Source organism: Choristoneura fumiferana, chromosome 8, assembly GCF_025370935.1.
Source record: "Choristoneura fumiferana chromosome 8, NRCan_CFum_1, whole genome shotgun sequence".
Lineage (NCBI taxonomy): Eukaryota > Metazoa > Arthropoda > Insecta > Lepidoptera > Tortricidae > Choristoneura > Choristoneura fumiferana.
Window position 1 is genome coordinate 10666882 of NC_133479.1, and position 7496 is coordinate 10674377.

The window sequence follows — 7496 nt, forward strand, 5'->3', positions numbered from 1 at the left end:
TGCGCGTGGTCTGTAAGCGATGACAACATGGGTAGCTACCATTTTCCTACTATAACAAATATTATAATGTCCGTTGATAAATATCAAATTAATGCCCAATGGAAACGTTTCTATACAATAAAACTGACTGGAAAAAGTACTGTGAACTTTCTAAAGAATATTTTAAAGATATAGTGTTAGATGCTCAAAATCCACTCAAGACTTATGACCAATTCTGTTCGCAGCTTAACTCTCTAAAATTAAATTGCATTCCTAAATTTACTAAAACTTCTAACTTTAGAAGTAAGCCTCCTGCACCTTGGTGGAACAGTAAATGCGAACAAAGTGTCATTGATTCATATGAAGCATTAAAATTCTATAGAAACAATCCTAGTGTAGAAAATTTCATTAAATACAAAAAACTAGATGCTATTAAAAAAAGAACAATAGCAGAAGAAAAAAAGTGTAGTTGGAGAAGGCTTTGTGGCAGTTTTAACAGAACTACCCCTATTAGTTTAATTTGGAAATATATTAAAATGTTTAAAAGAATTAAAACTACTAATAAATCTCTTAATGATGAATTTATTGGCCCTTTACTGGATAAATTAACAAACAATGATAATCACAATTCCACTGAGAATCTTGAAAATTATTTTTGCCTTAACAACAATCGCGATTCATCCAAGTTTTTGCTTGATCCTTTTTCATGGAGAGAATTCATCCACAGTTTACAGTCTCGTAAAAATACAACGCCTGGTCTAGATGATTTTCCTTATATACTGATTAAGAATTTGGATCTCTCAGTTCAAAAGCTATTTCTAAATATCCTTAATTCCCTTTGGGTACTGCAAATCATACCACAGTCATGGAAAACACAATGTGTCATTCCAATACATAAGCAAGGAAAACCACCTGAAGACGCAACTTCTTATCGCCCAATTTCTCTGTCTTCATGCTTAGGTAAAATCTTTGAGAATATGATTAAAACTCGGCTCGATTATTTTATAGAAGCCAATTCCGTTATCCCTCCAATTCAGTATGGTTTCCGTCGCGGAAGAAGTTGTGCCGACAGCTTTGTCTCTCTCATCGAAGACCTGAAAAATGCAAAATGTAATAAATCTAGTGTTGCTTGTGTTTTCTTAGATGTACAAGGCGCTTTTGATAATGTAAGTCCCTCAATTCTTGTACAAGTTATGTCTAGCCTACAAATACCTGGCTTATTGTGCAAATGGATTTATAACTTTTTAACAGATAGGACTTTGTATATAAGACATAACAATAATATGTATGGACCTCGAACTGTATCCAAAGGTACAATGCAAGGAGCCACATTATCTCCATTGCTGTATAACTTATATACAAGTGAAATTTGTAAATATGTAAATATGAATAATGTTAAGGTACTACAATTTGCTGATGACTTAGTCATATACAGCATTAATTATAATATTGATCAAGCTATTAACTATGTTAATAAAGCCCTCAAAGATCTGCACTCTTATTATAACAACATACTAAAATTGAAAATTAACCCTTCTAAGAGTAGTGTATTATTGTTTACAAAAGACAATCCAACTGATGTTATAACTTATAATGATGAGATCATTCCAAATGTTCCCCAACATAAGTTTTTAGGAGTGGTAATTGATACTAAACTAACTTTTGAAATGCACATTAAATATATATTATCCAATGCATTAAAAGGATTTAACATTATGAAATGCCTAGCTGGAGTAACATGGGGCGCTGATCCCCAAACATTATCTTGTTTGTACAAAGCTATTGTAAGAAGCCACTTTGACTATAGTTGTTTTGCTTATATAAATAGCCCACACACTAAAAAACTAGATATTTTACAGAACAAAGCTATCAGAGTAATATCAGGTGCCATGTGCTCTACACCTGCTCCGGGCCCCTAATAGCCGCTTGAGTGCATTGGGAGCATCTACAGCAAAGTTGCTATTCGTACTCTACAGGCGTTTAAAAGTTTGTCACATCCAGTGTCAAAGTGCCACTACATACATGTCATTCTTCTTTAATCTGTTACCCTTGTAGCACACGTATTAAACTGTATTTTTTATAATCTTGGGTTTTATTCGCTAAAGCCACGTTATGTTATAAAACATAAATTGGTGATCCATGAGGGGAAACTATATACAAATAAAGTCAATTAAATTAAATAACAAAAAGTAAAACTACGAGTTCGGCGATCTTCAAGTTACAAGGCGCGTATGCAGAGTTGAAGAATCAATCAATTCGGAGTGGATGGAGTTTTATGTGGTCTTATTAAGACATCGTCGCTAAATCGTCACTGGATCATTTGAGCATCAAACCGAGCAGCGCAGTCTAACTAATTACGAGATAAGTGCATTCCTTTGTTCCTTCCACGCCCCATCAATTCATTTGTTCACATTCTGTTTAAATAGTCAAAATTGTAAACAATTTTCTATTTAAATAGTTGAAAGTTCATCTCCAACTGTGTAAATATCGTCTTTTAAGCAGTCTAAACACTGTTATTTTTTTTAACTGCGACATAACAATAAGTTAATTGCATTATAACAGCAGTTCTGTAGGTATCTACCTCCGTTCTGTTTTAAATAACCAAATAGTTAAGTTCATGGTGGCCCATTGTTACAAATATACTGTAAATTTCTTAATATTAAACATAAAAATAAGTGCTACAGTTTCGTCTTAGGTATTCGATATTATATTTTGATTTATAGGTAAATAAATACGCACAATTAATGTGATAAAGTTAACTTCAATTTAATTTACTTACACAAGGTTATTGTTAAAAGTTATTGTTGAAGTGCATTAAATACGCTAGTTCTCACATATATTGCCGACTATTCCAGGATACCTAGACTGCGCCGCGCCGGCCGGCCGGCTCGTCAACGTAACGGGTCAATAGCAGAGGCTGCTCAGATCAGCTGTGCGAGCGCAACCGGTTTCCCAGTACCGGCGAGTGCAGCGTTTTAAGGAACGTGAGCTATTTATTACTTACCTATATTGCATACTTTGTTTGCGATTTGAGCGTATATTTTAATCGCGATGCAGAACAACGCTGACAAACCAAGCGATCTCAGTCCCTTTAAGGAACTGAAGAACCTTTTAACGATGCGAAGTTCTATTAAAGGACAAATTACTAAATTTAAAAATTACTTAAGTGGCATAGGCGAGCTGGCTGAAATAACGAATGTGCAGCTAGCGGAGCTTGGTCTTAAACTTAGTAAGCTTGAAAGCTTGTCAGTGAAGTTCGAGGACGTGCAGAATCGGATAGAGGTTTTAAGTCCTGATAATTTGGCAAATGAGGGTGATGAACGTGAAAGCATTGAGGACAGCATTGTAATTAATATTGCTACAGCTAAGACGTTAATAGAAAGTCACAACAAAATTGAAATGGAGCAAAGGCGCCTTTCTATTGCAAGTGAAAGTCAATGCTGTCATGATCATCATCAGGACCCTGGATTTAAATTACCTTTATTGGAAATTTCCAAGTTTGACGGCACCTATTTCCGCTGGCTTGAATTTAAGGACACGTTTGAGAGTTTAATTCATAACAATAGTCGTATCAAACCGGTTCATAAATTTCAATACCTTATTTCGTACTTAGAGGGCGATGCAGCGCGTATTATTTCCAATTTAGAAGTGTCCGCGTCTAATTATCCGGAGGCGTGGGGTATGATCGTGGAGCGTTACGATAATAAACGTTTGCTGATTAATCATCACCTTAGCTCATTGTTTAGCATTAACGCGCTTACACGAGAATCTGAAAGGTCGTTGCGATTCTTAGTTGACCACGTTACAAAGAATTTACGTGCTTTACACAGCCTAGGCCAGCCAACAGACAAGTGGGACGTGCTTCTCATTTTCATGTTCGCTGCTAAATTAGATACTCGCACACTTACGAAGTGGGAAGAGCATCGCAACATGCTGGACGATCTACCGACTCTTGAGCAATTTAAACAATTTTTGATCGATCGTGCTGATGTACTTGAGGCTTTAAACAGAAATAAAGGTGAAAACTATGCACAAAAATTTACATCCTCATCGCCACGATCGTCGCCTACAACAAGCCAGCATTATCATAAACAAGAGCGCCCACAATTCATTAAATCATTTGCAGGCACTTCTCAGAATTCAAAATCGGTTACATTCACCAATCAAAACAAATCTGCTAGCTACTGTGTCATTTGTGATGAAAATCATAAAGTCTTTGAATGTCCGAAATTTCAGTCTAAATCAATTCAAGAGAGGTTAGCAGACGTGACTAGGTATAAATTGTGTGCTAATTGTTTAAGACAAGGTCACCGCGCGCGTGATTGTCGCGGGGGTCCCTGCCGTCATTGCAACCAAATGCATAACAGCCTGCTTCACGGGGCGCTTACGCCATGCGTTATGAATAACGCGGTAGTACTCCGCCAAGTGTCTGAAACCATGCCATGCGCTGAAAATGACAGTGCGATGGATTCACACCAAGTAAATTGGACTGTGCCAGGCGTCGAAAACTTCGCGGCAGGTCCATGCCAATCGACCAATACTGTGCCCAGCGCCGAAAACGTCGCGACAGTTTCAAACCAAGCTTCGATTAAAGTGACACGCGTAGCAAATGACAACGCGACACTAATCAATCAATCATCTATTGTAAATGTAACGAGTTCAAATAAATCCGTCCTTTTATCGACTGCAATCATAGAAGTAATTAACCCCGAAACCAAAAACACCTTAAAGGTCCGCGCCCTCTTAGATAGCGGTAGTGAGTCCTCCTTTATATCCAAGGCTCTTCAAGAAAAATTATCGTTGCGAACAAAACCTATTGACTGTCTAAAGGTCATAGGAATCGGTAACAGCTCTGGCAAAAACATCGTAGAAATCTGCAATATACAAATAAACTCACTATACAATAAATTTAAGGTTACATTATCGTGTTTAATTCTTAAAGAGCTAACTGGCAATGTACCTAAAAATACAATAAATATAAACGGATTTAAACTACCAGAAAATATAAAACTCGCGGATCCTGACTTCAACCAGTCGGCTCCAATTGATGTGCTGATTGGAGCAGACCTATTCTGGGATTTAATAGGTAACGAACAATTGTCCACTGGTCCTTGCAATCCTAGGCTTCGAAGCTCCGAGCTAGGCTGGTTAATATCAGGTCCCATTGATACAGCAAAATTAAATAAAACATTTCGTTGCAATCACGCTACTCTTTCTCATTCTGCTGAAGATAAAGTAGACGAAATGTTGTCCAAATTTTGGGACATAGAGGACGTCCCTAATACTTCACATAAAATGAACGAAACGGATCAGTATTGTGAAAACCATTTTTTATCTCACACCTTTCAGCTCGATTCAGGTAGATATTGTGTAAGACTTCCACTAACTGAGTCCCCTGAAAAACTTGGTGACTCGTATTATATGGCAAGGAAACGATTCTTGAACCTCGAAAGGAAATTCAAACGTAACCCTGATTTAAAGGTAGAATATGCAAAGTTTATTAATGAATACGCCAATTTAGGGCACTTATCGGAGTCTACTATAGCTAATCCTTACCCTAATTACTTTTTATGTCATCATCCTGTATTCAAAAGCAATAGTGAATCTACATCCCTTCGAGTTGTGTTTGACGGCTCGGCGCCCTCCTCCTCCGGTCTCTCATTAAATGACATTCTCATGGTGGGTCCGAATGTTCAGGACTCGCTTTTCTCCATTTTGATTCGAGCAAGACAGTACAAATACATCTTGGCTGGCGATATTGAAAAGATGTATCGCCAAGTGCTGGTACATCACGATGATAGAAATTTACAGTTGATTCTGTGGAGAGAAGACGAGTCTAGGCCCATCAGAACCCTGCAACTGAATACTCTCACTTACGGAACCGCAAGTGCGAGTTATTTAAGCACACGCTGTTTGTCACAGATCGCAGAGGAACAGGGCGACGAGCTCATAAAAAATGTAATCAAAAGGGATTTTTACGTAGACGACCTGATTACAGGCGCTAATGACGAACGTGAATTGCTCCACATACAAAAATATGTTTCAGAAGCTCTAAGGGCGCGTTGTTTTAACTTGAGAAAATACAAAACTAATCTGCCCACGTTATTTGAATATTCCGATATAAATACTCAAGAAAATTTAACTATTAGCGAATCATCGAACACTACAAAGTTGAACGTCGGAGATCTTGTACTGCTGCACGAAGATCATGTTCCACCGCTGCACTGGCGACTTGGTAGAGTCACCCGCTTGTTTCCCGGACCCGACGGCATATCCAGAGTGGCAGATATATTGACCACAAGAGGGTGCGTGAGGCGACCCCTGGTTCGTCTTTGCCCACTACCTACGTCTGAAGAAGAGTGTTGAAAGTTGTTCCTTTCAACGAGGCGGGAAGATGTTCCGGCCCCTAATAGCCGCTTGAGTGCATTGGGAGCATCTACAGCAAAGTTGCTATTCGTACTCTACAGGCGTTTAAAAGTTTGTCACATCCAGTGTCAAAGTGCCACTACATACATGTCATTCTTCTTTAATCTGTTACCCTTGTAGCACACGTATTAAACTGTATTTTTTATAATCTTGGGTTTTATTCGCTAAAGCCACGTTATGTTATAAAACAACACCTGTTAGAGCAATGGAAGTGGAAACTGCTACAATGCCACTCATCCTTAGAAGATTATTGTTGTTCATGAGATTTTGTGCCAAGATTATTTCACAAAATAATAATTTAGTTATAGAAAGTATATTACCTGGCCAAAGGGCAATCGCAGCTCCACTGCTGTCTAGCAGTGATCTTCTGGCTTGTAAGTCACCCAAGCTCAGTAACATCATTCTGGAAATTAAAAATGTTTGCTCTAAAATTTACACTAGTAGTATTTCTCCTTGCTACTCATTTCCATTTACCAGTGTGGCCTTTGAAATTTCAGTTATCAGTGATAAAGTTCATAGTAATCAGGAGCTTCTAGAATTTCTACACAAAAACAGTAAATACTATACTCTCTATACTGATGGCAGTAAGGGTGAGGGTATGTTCGTAGTGCAGTATATGATCCGCAAATTAAGTTTTCTCAAAGTTTTGTACTAGACAACAATTGTAGCATATTCACTGCAGAAGCATACGCTATTATTGAAGCGCTTAAACGTATCTCATGTGTAAATAATTATAAGGATTTTCTAATACTATCTGACTCACTTAGTGTAATTAAATCGCTAGAAAATTTCAAAATACATTACAAACTAATTATTTATTATACAAAATTAGGAATATTTTGTACAGCTTCTCCCTAAAACAGATCGAAGTATCCTTTATGTGGATTCCTTCTCATAAAGGAATAACTGGTAACGAAATCGCAGACCAGACTGCTTTCAAAGGATTAAATATGTTGGATGTACAAAATATAGTGCACGTCCTCTGACCGACTTTTATAGTACGTTTCGCAGAGATGTAAGAAGATACTGGACAGACATGTGGAAGAAAGATCAAGAAGAGAAAGGAAAATGGTACGGAAATATTCAAACTG